At 35.9% G+C, this 17864-nt stretch overlaps 1 long non-coding RNA gene across 1 annotated transcript; it reads right to left on the bottom strand.

Moving 5' to 3' along the window:
- Positions 1-5769: 5769 nt before the first annotated feature.
- On the bottom strand, positions 5770-6988 carry LOC116031669. The gene is made up of 2 exons (XR_004100633.1): positions 6846-6988; positions 5770-5978 (listed from the first exon to the last, which is right to left on the bottom strand). It is a non-coding gene; the product is annotated as an uncharacterized LOC116031669 (long non-coding RNA).
- Between the last annotated feature and the right edge of the window lie 10876 nt (positions 6989-17864).

Below are 17864 nucleotides of genomic sequence, written 5' to 3'. Positions count from 1 at the left end.
TTAAAAAAAAAAAAAAAAAAAAAAAGCAGTCCACGATAGGCCGCCAAAAGAAGACTCGTGTGGAAAGTTGTCAGAATTATTGAAAGAACTTTAAATACTTGAACTCATTTATTTAGTGGGGGAACTAGTATATTATAATACCTAAAAATTATTACCCAAACAGAAAGGTTTAATATTTACAATTTGCATCAGTTTCTATTTCCACTTTTTATCTTATCCTACTAGTCTTTTTATATGCATGATGTGTAAAAATAAATACTCAATATTAAAATCATAGTTGTATTGAACTTTTTATGAAAAATACTACTTCGTAATATATAAGTTTTTTAAAATTATCAAATTCATAGTTGTAAAATTCATATCATGTCAAAAAGTATAATTAATAATTCGGTAATAATAATTATCGCATAACTAATAATTGTTAAGAATTTTAAAAATCTTAAATGACTAAATCTAATAATTATGATAGCATTTAATATATATTAATGAAAGTTTAAGAGTATAAGAATGATTTTGCTCTATAAAAATAATAGCACAATATTTGTAGCGTAATATAGAACTCAAGAAGCATAGAAATACAAACATAAATTAGTCGCATAGAAATACATACATAAATTAGTCGTACTAACATAAATTAGAAATACAAACATAAATTACTCTTATAAATTTTTTAGATTTTAGAAAGCTAGTCTCAAATCCTATTCAAATTATCTTGACTAATTCTCTCAATAATCTTAATTAGGCAACTTTTAGTTTGAAACTTTTGTTTATTACTATTGGATTTGAAACTTATTATCATGTTTGTTTGCCTACTTTTTCTATCTTTGCTATTGGATTTAAATCTTTTAGTAATTATAAAACTAATTATAAATCTTTTGTCCATGCATTCAATATGGGACTTTAATGTATATACACATTTAATAATTGATATTGTTATACTCTTTCATCCCTGGAATCCAAGGATTACCACGGGATGATCGAAACTTTGCCACAACGTACGAGTGTAAGACACCCACCCCGCAAACCTAAGTTGCCGGTATCAAGTAGAGTTACTGTTGTGTTCATAATGAGAGTGTGATTGATTGTTCATTCACAGAGAATTGAATTACAGATAATGATTCTACACTAACTGTCTATACTGAAGGCTAAAGAATAGGAACAGACTCAACTAATATTTACTTGGTCTAACACACACCCTCAAGCACATGGTTGAAGACGCACAACATTGAGCTTGTCCCTGAGAGCTCTAAAGCGAGTGGCTGGCAGCGGCTTGGTGAAGATGTCTGCAATATGATCCTTCGTTAACACAAAATTCACTAGAAAATCCCCCGACCTTATCACGAACAAAGTGGTAGTCGATTTCGACATGTTTGGTTTTGGCATGAAATACTGGATTCGCACACATATAGGTAGCCCCAAGATTGTCACACCACATCGTAGCTAGTCGGCCCGTGTGTAGGCCCAGTTCCTTCAATAATGACACAATCCACGTAACCTCAGCCGAGACGTCAGTGAGCCCTTTATATTCAGCTTCAGTCGAGGAGCGAGCTACTGTCCGCTGCTTCTGAGACACCCAAGAGACCAAGTTGGACCCTAGAAAAACAGCATATACACTTGTAGACTTGCGATTAGTCGGACACCCTGCCCAGTTAGAGTTGAAGAAGGCATGTATATCACATGAGGACAACGGAGAGATACAAAGTCCATAGTCTAACGTGCCCTTGCCATACCAGAGAACCTGCTTTAGAAGACCCAGTGTTCAACCGTGGGAGCATGCATAAACTGACATAGGCGATTAACTGCATAAGACAGATCCGGACGTGTGATCGTTAAATACTGAAGGGCCCTAGCCAATCGTCTATACTGGGTCGGATTATCAAAAGTGTCATCGGGTGGAGCTACTGCTTATGTAACGGACGCTGGGGTGGCAAGTGGCTTGTACTCGGTCATGCCTGCGCGCTCCAGTAAATCACCCATATAGCGGCGTTGTGATAGTACCAAACCGCCGAAAACCGAGAGAGTTTCAATACCGAGGAAAAAACTTGGTGCACAGATATCCCTTATCTTGAATGTGGATGCCATACGAGCTAGAAGAGTATCAATCAGTGTGGAGTCATCGCCCATCATAATAATGTCGTCCACGTAGACTAACAAAAACACTCTTGATGTGCCGGAACAGTAGTGGAATAGGGATACATCAATTTTAGATCATTTTCATAAATGTTGGCAAAAGCGTGTTTTTTTTATAATTGCTTTATTTGAGCCGTTGATCTAGATTAGATCAACTGCTCAGATTTCATCACATATTTCACTTGGGAGAGCCTTCAATTCGCATGTGAACTTATCCTTATATATATATGGGCGCGCTCAAGTGCGAACTATGGCCCAGGAAATAAATGAGAACACTTCGCTGCTGTCCACATGTCTAGATCAACGAATCAGATGTTATTTAATAAAAAACGATGAGGTGGCATTTCCGTAAATAACTCGAACTTCTGGTGCAAGTAATTGTGTTATAAGTGCACCTAGTTTCACTTACAAGTGCACCTATTTTTACTTACAAGTGTAAGTAATTTACCTTGTTAACATTCATGCACCTATGTGCAACCTAGGTGCACCTAATTATAACATTAGATGCACCTAGTTATAACATTAGGTGCACTTAGTATTGATGCTCAGTGTACAATTTACTTGCACATGTAATACGTTTTACTTGCAGTTGTGCACCTATTTTCACATACAAGTGCAAGTAATTTACCTTGTCAACATTCATGCACCTAAGTGCACCTAGTTATAAGGTTAGGTGTAACTACATCTGGACACGTGGGCGGATGACATGCGTTCTCAGTTCTCTCCTGGGCGGATGGTTCTCACCTAAATGTATATATATATATATATATATATATATATATATATATATGATTGTATTCAAGTTAGGACTATTAGATTATAGAGGATTACTAGGATTCATCTTAGCCATTGATTTATAAAAATTAATGGTGTAGATTTAGGTGTTTTTTTAATTAGTTATTTTATTTAATTAGGTAATTTTCCAATTTATATCAGGGTTATACGGTATTTTTGTCTTTGTAAAGTGGATTTAATTTTGGAATATCATATTCTTTGGATTCTTATTGGAGGTAAAATTTCGTCTCTTCGTTTTCTTCTTGGTTTTGGAGAGCTGTCCGTTGGCTGATCGCCCGTCCCTTCGATGGTATCCGGTAATTTTCTAGGTGGTTGAGCGTGGCGGATATACCGACGCAGCAATGGCAGAGTGCAGCGGGTCTCGACTTCGAATGGAGAGGCCTGCTAGGGTGACTGATTGAGGTAGGCTTATTTTATTATTATTTTTTTTTTGTGGTTTAAAAATCAGCAATGGCAGAGGGCATTCAATACTCTCTTTTTTGCCTTTTTTGTTTATGTGTTGTTTCTTGCCTTTTTTTTGTGTTTTTTGTTTGTTTTGTAGTTGTATATGTATTGCATGGGGTTTTTTTTAGTTGTGGGGGTGGTGGGTGGTTTGGGTCCCAGGTTAGGGTTTCTGGGTTTTTTTTTTTTTTTTCCATTCATCGGACCGTGGTCATCAAAGGTACAATTTGATGAATTACTAATATGGTGAGCACATAAATGAAATAAGCAGGAGTTGCAAATGATTATTTCAATACAATTTGCTCTTCTTTGCAACATGGCATGTTAGTAACCACCTGTCAAAGATGAATTTAAGTTGGATTTTCTTTTTTTGCAACTATAGGGAAGCTAAATTTACCTCTTTAAAGTGAGAATTGAGGCTGTAAATTGCCTTTTGTTCTGTCAGTTCTTTATAACTATAGAAAGGAAAGCAAGTGGTATTATTTCAGATGCTAATATGATTTTTTCTGTTATATGTTGTTCTGACAGGTAATCATTAAAATTTTTATTTTATTTTTTCTGATTGGATTATGTATGTTATTAATTATGTTTTTTTTTCGCGCACGCACTATGTCCATGTTTTTTTTATCGGTTTTGTTTACAATTGTTGGCATTGTGTGTGTTGGCAGTATGAGTTTGATTGTATGCCTCATATGGTGTTTTTGAATAATAGTATTGAAAGAAATATAAGATTTTAGTGGTTTTTTTTCTAGTTTTGATTTTTTTTCTGATTGGATTATGTATGTTCTTAATTATGTTGTTTTTTTCTCGCTTGTACTCTGTCCGTGTTTTTTTTATCGTTTCAGTTTACAGTTGTTGGCAGTGTTTGTGTTGGCACTATGAGTTTGAATGTGTGCCTCATATGGTGTTTTTGAATAATAGTATTGAAAGGAATAGAAGGAATGTGAGTTTGAACGTGTGTCATCATAGTTTTTTGTGATTATGTGTGGCACTGTGAGTTTGAATGTGTGCCTCATTTGGTGTGTTTGAATAATGGTATTGAAAGGAACAGAAGAAAACATGTTTTGTGGTTCAGTTTTTGGTGTGCCAAGTGGTATGTATTTGTATGCCAATTTAAGAAAATTGTGTGCCAATGCCAATAATGACTAACATGTTTTAGTATGAGTGGTGATCATGGCTAAAAGGTTCTAGTATGAATGTTGGCTTTGTTTTCTAGAATATTGTTTAGCATTTCCTTTAGACTAAAGCTTAATGTGGTCATGTGCAAGAAAATATAACGAAAAAAAACAAATAATAATAGTATGTAAGGAAAAATAAACAAAAAAGGATAAGAAGAAAACTTTTTTGTGGTTCATGTTTTTGGTGTGCCAAGTGGTGTACTAACAATGCGACAGAAGGAGAACTTTGGGCGATCTACACAGGGTTGACTTGGGCATGGAGTATGAGAGTTAAAAAGCTTCAAGTGCTTAGCGACTCTAAACAAGCGATTGATTGGATTACAAAAGGGCCCAGACCCCTAGGTCCTTATGCTACTATGGTGGATATTTGTAAAGAGTGGAGCTCAAAACAGTGGGAAGTCACATTTGCCACATTAACCGCGACTGTAATGAGGTCGGTGATAGACTTGCCAAAGTCGCTCCTAGGAGGAATTGTGAGTGGATCGAGTTCATGCAAACGCCGAATGACGTGTGCGCTCTTCTTGAGAATGACTGTGCTAGAATGGCTTTCACTAGGAAAAGCTAATGATTGTACCGGGTCTTCTTGAGAATGACTGTGTACGGTTTATTGTTGGCAGAAAAAAGGGCTAGGGTTGCACCAGTGGTGGCGTCTTCGTCCCTATCCCCTGATGATGATGATGATTTCGTTGAAGGTCCTGTTCCTTTCTTAGTAAGGAGTAGATAGGATCCACCTCGTGATTTCTCGGATAATGTGTTAATTGCTGATGGGCAAGAAAGGTTTCATCGTGCTAGAGTTAGGGTGCGGCCTTCCATTTTGGTTAGGGCTTTGAACGATCTCACTGCGCAACAAAAGAAGGACATTAATGATTTGGGTTTTGGTGCTATTCTCAAGCTCAAGATTAAGCAGTTGCCAGTTCGGTTGGGTAGGTGATTTGATATGGGATAGAGATACTGTTGGTGTTCTCATATTTTCATTGTACTGTCATGTTTATTTTACTGTTGGTTAAAATTTCATAATACATTGGTCATGCAACTACTATACTTTTGGTTATACTTTAGTTTCTGTTACTTTATATGCAGTGGATTCGCTTTATGGTTATACTATTAGTTTTCGTGGCATCACTTATATTTATTATGTGCACTTTGTTGGTTTATTTTTTGTGTTAGTCATGTTTGTTTTTCCCCTCGAGGTTTGGCAGTAAACACACACTAGATAGTAAAGGGCTAGGCACAAAAGTTCTAATATTATTCTTCACGTTATGTTCAGGGCGTTAACGTCAAAGGCACACAATATCCAGGGAAATAGCACATGATATATATTACATTGTCGGGCACACAAATAGTTATATTATTATTCACACTCCGGGCTAAAGTAATCACTCTCCTCTTAGCATGTTTGTACACCCGATGCCTCAGTATTCCCTTCCTGTCCATCTGGGCATACGAATTAAATATTCAGCCATACAATATATCAGTAAGTGGCATACAACTAATCAATCTAACAAATATTCAGTAATACGGTCTATAAGTATAATAGATGCAAAAAAATTATTCCAATAACAAAAATTAACAAATCAAAACCATTTACTAATCGATCTAACATTTTTTTACCCAAATAATTTTATTCCTTAACCTTTTGATTACGATAATACAAAACACCTATGTTCATAACCCTTTGTTATGAAATCATTTATCTTTACAACATTTTCACGATAGGCACACAACTCATACATTATAGAACACAACACTCAGTCCATATGCACACACCCGTGTCCATAACTTACAATTACTCCAGGAATTAGTGAATACTTATCTCTAACTAATGTATTATTTTCCAATATTCATATCAAATATTAGATCAAACTACACTATCCAGTTCCATGTGGGTTCATGCTATGCTATTAATGAAAGTCTATTAATTTTTTTCCCTTATTATCAAAACATATATTACTCCGGCCATTACAAACAAATAACAACAAACAATTAAGCATTTTTTTCACACACACTTTGGTATATTATCATCTTAAAATTATAGAATCTAACATTTTTAAATTGTAACACTGTTCATTTGTGTAGTTATATCATAATTCATGAAAGGCACACACCTTTTCAATTCCAGGCACACAATATATAGCGTATGGGCTCAAAACCGTGAACATAAAATCTTCGATCTACTGCGATCACAACTATTCATTGTATCAATGCATACATTTTAAACTGCGCCATTGTTTTTCTCCCACCTCCTTCGCAAAATTATTCATTTATGAAAGATATATTAAGATTTGAAGTTCCGTAACTTACCGTAGTTTGTTGCCATCTCTATGTTTTCTTCGAACATCATTTGCCCATCTTCATGCATTGCAGTGTGTTCTTCTACAGTTTCAATAGTCTCCATTTTTAGAGACTTTTGCCGTAAAAACCAGGCTGCATAAATGCCGTCTCTCTGTTTGTTAATACCATTGTTGCTTGTTACTACCATATTTAATAATGATATACACGTTCTTTTTTAGTTAATTATATGCATACCTTAATTATAATTTATACTAACTGCCTTATTTGCCCTTCATCTTCACAACTAACATGATCCTATTGAGTAATCATAATTAATCTCAACCACTTAATATAATTCTATTGATGGTTATGATGATTCTTAATAATCCACTATATATTAGTGTCCTCATGTGAATAAGGGCCTGTATATATATATTCGATCGAATGTGGACAGGACTTCCTGTGCAATCGGTGCGAATTGCACAATTAGGAATGCATAAATACATCACATAATGTTCAAAAATGCATTAGAATGAAATGCACAAATGCACCACACACCAAAAAAAAAAAAAAGCATCATGCATAATGGTGCATTTTTAAACACTTTGTAGTGCATTTATGAGTGATTGCACGAAAAATCGTGTCGACACGGATATATATATACACACACACACTCTCTCCGTAGTTGAGTCATTTCATGTCTTTCCACTAAATAAAATAAAAGCAGTCCAGGCCAAAAGGAGACATAATTGGGTGGAAGAAGTGAAAGAACTTTCAGTAGTTGAACTCATTTATTTACTGGGGGAACTAATTATAATTGCTAAAAATGATTAGCCAAACAAAAACTTTTAATTTTTACAATTTGCATCAATTTGTATTTCCACTTTTATCTTACATGATAACTAATTTTTTTCTATCCACAATGCACAAAAATAAACATCTAATAGTAATATTCAATATTAAAATCATCCTCCGTAGTTGTATTCATATTTTTTTTTAAAAAAACAATAATATATAATTTTTTAAAATCATAAATTCATAGTTCGTTATAGAATTCATATTATATTAAAAATTATAGTTGACAATTTGGTAATAATTATGATATAATTAATAATTGTTATAATTAGAATTTTAGAAATGGTAAATGAGTGTATGTGCCCCAAAGTGAAAGTGTTTTGTTGGCAGCTGGCATGGTCTTTTACACTTTTTTACCCACGAGAGACGCCCTTAATGTGAAGCAGGTGCCTTGTTTTCTGATGTGTCATATGTGTGGTCATGTGGTAGAGTCTGCTTACTATTTGTTTGTCAACTGTCAAGAAGAGAAGAATATTTGGGCTAAATTAGGAATGCCAGCTGAGTGGCTCATACCGAAGGTGATTTGGCAGGTTGGTTTTTTGGTTGCATGGTTTCCCTTAGTAATGAGTTACTATGTAAATTGGTAATGATATGCTGGGGTCTTTGGAGTCTAGACCAACAGGAATGAATGCGTCTGGAAGGGGGTTCATTTTGTAGGTGATGATGTGATTAGCATGTGCCTATCTTTGTGGACAAATTATAGTAATGCAAATGCAGTGGAAATGGTTGCTGGGGTACTGCCGAATCTATGTTATGGAGGAAGTCAGGTGTTGGGCGTCTGAAGATGAACACGGATGCTGTTTTGATCATGCAAATAATATCATGGGGCTGGGCTGGGTTACGTTGACGGACGATTCATTGCAGCCAAGGGGATCAACATGCATGGCAACTTTAACGTGAATGAGGTCAAAGCAGTTTGTATTTGAGAGGCACTCAGCTGGCTCAAGGATTTGGGTGTGAGCGATGTTGATGTTGAGACTGACTCCTAAATAGTTTATCATGCTATTTCCGCTACTTCTTTTAATTATGGTTTAGGTATTTTATTTGATGATGACATTAAAAAAAATTGCATCTTTGATTCATGATGTAGCTATCCATTTTGTTAAGCGATCTGTGAATCGTGATACCCACTCTGTTGCTCAGGATCGGAGGCGGTTTCCATGTCAGGTTGCGGGGAATCGATGGGCGTAAATCCCTCCCCTTTTTCTTGTTTGATTTGCTTTATGATAATTTAGTGCATTAAGTTCTTGTTATAAAAAAATGGTAAATGACTACATATAATTATGGTAGCATTTAATATATATTAAAGAAAATTTAACAGTATAAGAGTAATTTTGCTCGATAAAAATGATAGTAAAATATTTGTAGTAAAATATAGAACTCAAGAAACTTAAAAATACAAACATAAACTTATTACGATTAGTAATATTAATCTAGAATTGTATTACGAATAGGAACGTAGAGAAAAATATATTTTATTAAGAATTGTATTACCATATTCTAATGTACAATTGTATTACAAATAGGAATTGTATTACCACAAACATAAACTTATTACGATTAGTAATATTAATCTAGAATTGTATTACGAATAGGAATGTAGAGAAAAATATATTTTATTAGGAATTGTATTACCATATTTTAATGTACAATTGTATTAATTGTATTACCATATTTTAATGTATACTTGTATTACGAATAGGAATTGTATTACCATATTTTATAATATTACGCAAACTTTAATAGTATAGGAGTGTTTTGGGCGGGAAGTTAAAATTGAGGGTTTTGTTTTTATTAATAATATAGATATAGATTACATTGCAGGGGAATATATGTATTATATTATTACGATTAGTAATTTTAATCTAGAATTGTATTATGAATATGAACATAGGGAAGAATATATTTTATTATGAATTATATTATCATATTTTACAATATTACGCAAACCTTAATAGTATAGGAGATTATGAATGTAAAATTGCTTAGGTTTTGAGAGGAAATTATAAAATAAATTTAATATTTTAAAAATATATACATACGATATCGGTTTTTAACAAAAATCGAGTCATATATATATTTTTAAAAAAATTAATTAAAATATAAGACGTTAGTTTTTAGCTAAAAATCGACGTCTGTTTTAATTAAAGATTTTTTTAAATGCATACGACGTTGGTTTTTTATAACCGACGTCGTATCATTTATTTATTACGTCTGCCAGAATGGCGTCGAAATAAAATTGACGTTGTTTATCTCAAAAAGTCGACGTTAAAATTGTTATTTGTAGTTGTGTAAGTATTAAATAAATAATAATTACTTTTATCTAATTCCAAATATAACCAATAATTAGTGAGAACTAAGGGTGTGATTGGTTACAGGTTTAACTATCAGGAATGGGTATCAATGTCATTGTTAATGTTTGATTGACAAGTTTTTAGAATACTACTATGAGTTTTGATTACCTCTTAATTGCAAAACTCATTCCCTAATAAAATAAGCGTTTCGTTCCCTTCCTAAAATTTAACTAATATCAGCTGTGAAATAAGTAAACAATAGAGAATGACCTTTAAATTGATAATGAGAGATGATAAAATATGATTTTTACTATTAATTAGTAAAATACTCCTTCCGTCCCGAATTGATTGTCTTTTTAAGAAATTAAAGTAAATGTAATGTACTTTTCAATTATGCTCCTTACTTTTTTCACTTTTTGAAATAAAAAGCAATAAAGAAAGCAAAAGTTATAAGGGTAAATTGGAAACAGTAGAATGATGATGATGTTCAATTTTGGAAAGAAGACAACATTTTGGGACAAACTAAAAAGGAAAGTAAGACAGATAAAATGGGACAGGGTGAGTAGTTGTTAACTATTTTTAAAATTTTGAATTAATATTAATACCAATTAAGTTGCACATAAATTTTACCATTAACTATTTAAAAAATAAAACCAAACAAACAAAGAAAGCAAAATAATTAGCAAACGCGTTAATTTCTTTTTGGTTTTTGTCATGTCCCATAAGAAAAAGAAAAATAATTAGCAAACGCATAAATTTCTTTTTGGTTTTTGTCATGTCCCATAAGAAAAAGCAAAAATAATTAGCAAACGCATAAATTTCTTTTTGGTTTTTGTCATGTACCATAAGAAAAAGCAAAATAATTAGCAAAGGCGTTAATTTCTTTTTGGTTTTTGTCATGTGATGACTCATGTCCCATTATAACGTTGAAACCAAAAGTTTGCTTTAATTTGCTCGGAGCTTACCCAGACAAATTAAATCTGGACAGAATTTTCCACTAATCACTTTAGACTTCAAATTCGTTGGATAAATTATTTCCAACTTTAACATTTGGTAAAGGGAATAAAGCATGTGGGGTTAATAATAAGTTTTCAAATATTTTCAAGAAAAAAGAAAAAGTTTTCAAATCTGTACTTCAGTCATATCACATTATCATGCCTTTAAATTCCAAGAAGAAGCACTCCAAAAGATGAGAGCGTTATGCCATGGACCAGGGTCTACCTTGCAAGGTTAAACTTAATCATTTCTGTGTTAATTGATGTGTATTTTTAGTATTAGAATTATGAAATTCTAGAATATAAATTGTGTTTCTAAGTCAAAACATATAACTGTAGAAGAAAATTTGTGAATACAATAAATCCTAATATGTTAGCATTGTGTGACTACAGTATTTGAAAGGAACTTGTGAATTACATATATGTTAACATTGTGTGTTCGTAGTATACAAACTGTGAAATTTTAAAATGTAAATTGTGAATATTTAGTATGTAAATTGTGTATGGGTCCACCTTGTAAGGTGGATCCGGGTCCACAGAATAATTTACGGAAGACCAGTCGTTATACGGTGGACCATGATCCACAATGCATTGTGGACCATGGTCACAAAACGACGTCGTTTCAGTAAGTGGGAGAAACGGCGACCGTTAGTCGTAACGGAGCTCCGTAACTGATACTACAATCCATCTAAAATGATACTGCCTCACATTTATTTTTATATTATCGAATGAAACTGCAGTTATATCGAAAAGAAACTGCAGTTGTGTTGAAAGGGAACTGCAGTTGTGTTGAATTGATACTGAATAACAGTTTCACATTTTTTTGTAACTGCAGGTATATCGAAAAGGAACTGTAGTTGCGTTGAACTGATACTGAATAACAGTTTCACATTTTTTGGTACTGTAGGTATATATAGAAAAGGAACTGCAGTTGTGTTGAAAAGAAACTGCAGTTGTGTTGAACTGATACTGAATAACAGTTTCACATTTTTATTGCGTGTATATTGTTCAATGAAACTGTAGTTATATCGAAATGATATTGTAGTTGTGTTGAAAGGAAACTGCAGTGTATTATAAAATAAACTGTAATTGTGTTGAAAGAAAATTGAATAACAATTTCACATATTTGAGTGTATAATGTCGAATGAAACTGCAGTTATATCGAAAAGGAACTGCAATTGTGTTAAAAGGGAACTGCAGTTGCACAAAACGGAGGCCGTTTCAACCGTTTGTTTTCATTAATCAAAACGACGTCGTTTTGATGCGCGGTCCACAGTAAAATCTACGCTTGTATACAAGCTAAAGATTCAACTCTTGTACTTTGGATCGTTCTCTTGTAACCAATAGAATTTTTTTATTTTTTTATTTTTTTATTTTTTTAACCGACCAAGCATTATATGAATGATTCATTCTATTTCTAGTAAAAAAGAGTTTCTAAAACTCATTTTGATAGGTTGATAGAAGTGATTATTTGTCGCTTTTAAATTTATTCAATAATATACGGTTTTGAAACCTATTTTTCATTGATTGATATTAAAGTAATGAACTTTCTTTATAATCAAAATTGATAATAATATTAATTCAAAATTTAAAAAGTAGTTAACAATCACTTTATTAATCAATAGTAAAATTAATATTTTACCATTTAATATATATTATCTAAATGTCATATTATAATATAGTATAGAGTAATAAATTTTAGTATGAGTAATGTTATTCACCCTTCTAAAATTTTCACTTCCTAATTTTCTCTTTTGACATTGTAATATTTGATTGGATACTTTAGCCTTCAGGGGATATAAGAAAGAATTTAATTAAGAGTAAAAACTTTAGAAGGGATAGAAAACATTTTTCTTTTAGCATTGACAGTATAGTTTAAAAAGTGATAAGAGTCGAATAAGACATTAAACAATTTAGAAAATAACAATTAGACCTCCGAATAAAACAAAAATCTATTAGACACTCTAACTTAGAAAAAAATTTCAGTGGGCCCATAAGCTCATTTGATATGTTATTGCATGTAAACTTTAGGTTAAAGATGCCTTGAGCAAATTTTACTGTGGACAGCGGTCTATGTATAGTATCACCGTGGACCATGAAGTAAAACAACGTTATTTGATTTTAATTTTAGAAAAAAATTGTAACTATTTTCCTATTGTTTGAGTTTAAAAAAGAGGGGAGGGGGGGGGGGGGNGGGGGGGGGGGTTGAATAGCCTTTCTTTGAATTTTAAATTCCTTTTTGGTCGTTAGGCCAAATCCTAGTCTACTCCACTAATCTCCTAAAACTCATAAGAGGATTGCACTATGATATGATAGTACAATTTAAGAGCACTTGAGCCTTGATCACAAAGTCGACCTCAAATCTCATCAAGTTTTTCACAAGTTTAACACCACTTGTTACTCCGTCTCTTTCTGCTCAATGGTAGGCTGGATATTTGGTCGACCACAAAGGTTTGTTGATTCTCCAACTTTATGCATGCAGACTTGGCTTGAGATCTTCTTTCTTTGTGAAAGTCTATCTTTGTTGGTACCAAAGGGTTTGAATCAATAGTCTAGAGGGAGGGGAGAGGGAGGGGGGGGGGGGGAATAGACTTNTTAAAGACTAATATAAATACATGTAAGGGGGGAGAGAGAGATATTTTTATAGTTGCTCGACTATAAACAAACTTACTCCACACTTCTCCAAAAACTCCTTGGAGGATTGCACTAAACCCCTTCATACAATAGGAACACTTGAGCATTATCACAAAGTTAGCCTTAAGTTTTCAAGTTTATCACAAGTCACAACTTGTTACTCTGCCTCTTTCTACTTCACCGAATAAAAATACAAGTTTAACAACACAAAAGATGTTGATCCTCCAACTTTTTGTAGACTTTACACTTGAACCTTCACTTCTCGTTGGTCAACATTTGAGCTTGATATGAAATTGTAGCTCTTTTTCTATTCATTCACTGGTCAGATTTTTCTAGCACTTTGAAAGCTTTGAACATTTGATAATTTTCAATAGAATGATGATAAGCACTATTTATATATTAAATTTAGTTTATTATAATAAATTAGTTTTATTTATTTAATATTATATTTATTTTGAACTCTATTTTATATTTTGTACTAATATAATAATAAGTTGAATAATTAGGATTAATAAATAATATTTTTGGACTATTAGGGTTGTTCATAATAATAAGAGTTGGGCCTTGTTGCTTTATTTATTCGGCCTAAAACAATGATTTAACTATTTTAAAATTATTGAAGCCCAAGTCCCATTTAACGGCAAATTATACTGTGCACCACGGTGCACATAGCAATGTACACCACGTACCTAAACGACGTCGTTTTGAGCATTGTAAACTAATCGTTTGTTTTTTTTTTTGGAAATTGCGTTTCCCGTTTCGGCCGGTCTCTGTATTGAAGTTAATATTCTGTGTATTCCAGGCAATCATTATGTGTATTCTAGGCAACCGTTCTGTGTATTATAGGTAGCCGTTATGTGTATTCATGTTAGTAACACATGTTGTGATTTCATGTTAGTAACACATGTTGTGATGTGTTTGTGCATTCGAATGTTTAGAAGGATGAGTTCTGTGTATTTTGTGTAAATATTATGTGTATTCATGTTATTAACACACAAGTTATGATGTATTTGTGCATTCGAATGTTAGGAGGATGGGTTCTGTGTATTTTGCGTCAATATTCTGTGTATTATGGGCAAACATTCTGTGTATTCTAGACAAACGTTCTGTGTATTCTATATAATGATTATGTGTATTATAGATAATGAATTCCCTGGAGTCATTCGCGTCCACTAACATCTGTGTATTTTGTGTCAATATTCTGTGTATTCTGGGCAAACATTTTGTGTATTCTAGGCAAACGTTCTGTGTATTATAGATAATGATTATGTGTATTATAGATAATGAATTCCCTGAGTCATTCGCGTCCGCGTCTACTAACACCGAAACGACGTCGTTTTATGTACGTGGTGCACATTGCTATGTGCACCGTGGTGCAGGGTATAACGATTGCCATTTAACGTTAATTAGCCTTTTCTTTTTATTTTCTTTTTCTTTTTTTGTGATCTCTGTACATATCGTTATATCGTGGACCAGGGATCCACAGTGCACTATAGACCCTGATCCTAAACGACGTCGTTTCGATGTTAGTGGACGCGAACGACTCTAGGGAAACACCACCTTTTCTAAGGATTGCGGCCATCAGTTGATGTATCAACACTTGAACCACCCGACCTTGAAAGTAGGGGGTGAGCTTCTTAGCTGCCGTATAAAAGGCAAACACCACCTTTTCTAAACAAGAGTACCACAACTCCAGCCCTTGAACCGCATCGCTAGTGTAATAGACCGGCCTCTGCACGCCATCAACGTCTGTTCTGCAGAGTACCGTACTGACGGCCCGATCAGATGTCGATAGGTAAACTTGTAACTCTTCTCCGGGCTCAGGTCTTGAAAGCACTATCGGTGAAGTGAGGTACTCTTTAAGACTCTCGAAGGCCCTCTAGCATTTTTCTTTCCATGTAAACGCGGAAGTCTTCTTCAAAGTTTGGAAGAACGGGTGAGCCCATTCTGCGAGCTTCGAGAGGAAACGACTTAGTGCAGCCAACCGGCCTGTCAATTGTTAGACCTCTCGGACTGTGGTCGGCGGCCTCATGTCGACGATTGTCTTAACTTTTGCGAGGTTAAGCTCTATTTCTCTCCTTGTCATCATGAATCCCAAGAATTTCCCGGTCTGCACGGCGAAGGTACATTTGGCCAGGTTGAGCTTTAGTTGGTGCCGCCTCATGACTTCAAAACTCTCTCGGAGGTCTCCAGCATGATTGCGCATATCCGCGCTCTTGATTAGCATGCCGTCAAAGTACGCCTCCATCGTCCCGCCGATCAAGTTACTGAACACGTCGTTCACCATCCTTTGGTAAGTAGCTCCGGCATTCCGAAGACCGAACAGCATCACCGGTAGCACTACAGGCCGTCCGGGGTGATAAACGCCGTCTTGGCTTCGTCCTCCTCGGCCATCATTATCTGATGGTACCCTCTAAACGCGTCCATGAAGCTCAACATTCGGCCCTGGCCGTCTCGTCTACTATCTGATGGTAGCTTGGGAACGGGAATGGGTCCAACGGGTAAGCCTTATTGAGGTCGGTGTAATTGACGCACATTCTCCAAGCCTGGCACTTGGGCACCAAGACCACATTGGCCAACCACTCAGGATACTGGACTTCACGGACATGCTCGGCGGCGGCTAATGACTTTACATCCCTTCGAACTAACTCCCACCGGTCAGCCGACAAATACCTTTGTTTCTGCTTGATTGGTCTCGACTCCGTCCTCACTGGCAAATGGTGACAGATGATTTGTCGGTCAATCCTCGGCATGTTTTTGGGGCCCTAGGCAAAAATGTCCATGTACTCTCGGAGAACAGCCAAGATGGCCTGCCTAAGGTCTGGACTCAAAGTTGTGCCGATCTTGTCGGTCCGGTCAGGTCGGGAATCAAATAAAGCGATTTCCTCAACTTCTTCAGACGGCTCAGGTTCGTCAACCTGGTCATCATCTCTTCTCTTGGTGATGGTGTTTACCCTAGACGTGCTAGCATCCTGCCTTTAGACCGCCCTAACGTAACAGTGCTTGGCCGACTGGGGATCACCTCTCACTATGCCTACGCCTCCCGGGGTCTGGAACTTCATGCAGAGGTGTGGCATGGAAATGATGGCTCCGAGCTGCGAGATTCCCGATCGTCCCAATGTCACGTTGTGGACGAAAACAAGGTCGACCACGATGGATTCCATCATTACCCTTGGGCGACCCTGACTTCGACCGGTAAGCGCACAACTCCGTCCGAGTGTACCATGGCCCCCGTGAAGCCGGACAGTGGAGTCCTGACTGGGGTCAACTCGGACCAGTCTAACTAGAGTTTTTTAAAGATCTCCAAATACATAACATTGACGCTTGAGCCGGTATCCACCATCACCCTCTGAATGTTAACGCCGTTGATGTCTATAGTTACGACCAAGGGCTCGGTCACACAATATGCGCTGCTCATGAGATCCCGATCCGTGAATGTTATTGGCTCTAACTTTGGCATTTTCTCGGGTTTGGCCTCCTCAACAAGGTCGACGTGTAGGTCCTACGCCATCTTTTGATGGTGCGGGAAGCTGGATCATGTGACAAGCTTGGGCATATTGCAACACCTCCGCCACTGGTTATTGATCTCTTTGATCTCTGCTCGGTCCACCTGTCTCCATCAACCTCTTAGCCGAGTTCGCCTCCGTAACAGTGGCAATGTCGACTACTCTGCGAACGAAATCTTCATAGCAAAGGGGTGGTCAGAGGATCAGGTACTGGTAAAGGTTCCCGGCCCGCAAAGAGGTTAACAATAGGTTGGTTGCCGTTGCGTCGTCAACCGGCTCAATCTCTGTCATCGCAATCTTCCACTGTTCGATGAATACGGAGAGCGGCTCGCCCTCCAGCTGCTTAGCATTTTCCAGGTGGGACAAGTGTTTCTTGACTGTCATGGACATGGCGAATCTTTGGATGAATCTGCGTGCTAGTTCTCATAAATTGGAAATGGATTCTGGTTCTAAGGTTCTGAACCACTCAGCCGCCCTACCGGTCAGTGTGGAGTAAAATTTTCGGCATATGACGGCCTCCGATACCGCCATCATAACCATGTTGCCATAATGCGAGTTAACATGCTGTTCAGGATCTGACCGGCCACCGTAATCTTTGTCCCCCAGGCCAGTACGCGCAGGTCAATGGGGTATGGCTTACTCATGATCTCCTGAGTGAAAGGAGTCCTTAACGGATTGTTGGCTCTGTTGGCCGAACTACCATCGCCATGTTCCTACTTCCACTCGTTAAATTCCGCTCGGACCTGATCAAGTATTCCCCTAGAG

The sequence above is a fragment of the Ipomoea triloba genome, chromosome 10 (genome assembly GCF_003576645.1).
Source record: "Ipomoea triloba cultivar NCNSP0323 chromosome 10, ASM357664v1".
NCBI lineage: Eukaryota > Viridiplantae > Streptophyta > Magnoliopsida > Solanales > Convolvulaceae > Ipomoea > Ipomoea triloba.
The sequence above is the reverse complement of the archived record's forward strand: the minus strand, read 5'-3'. Positions and strand labels throughout refer to the sequence as shown.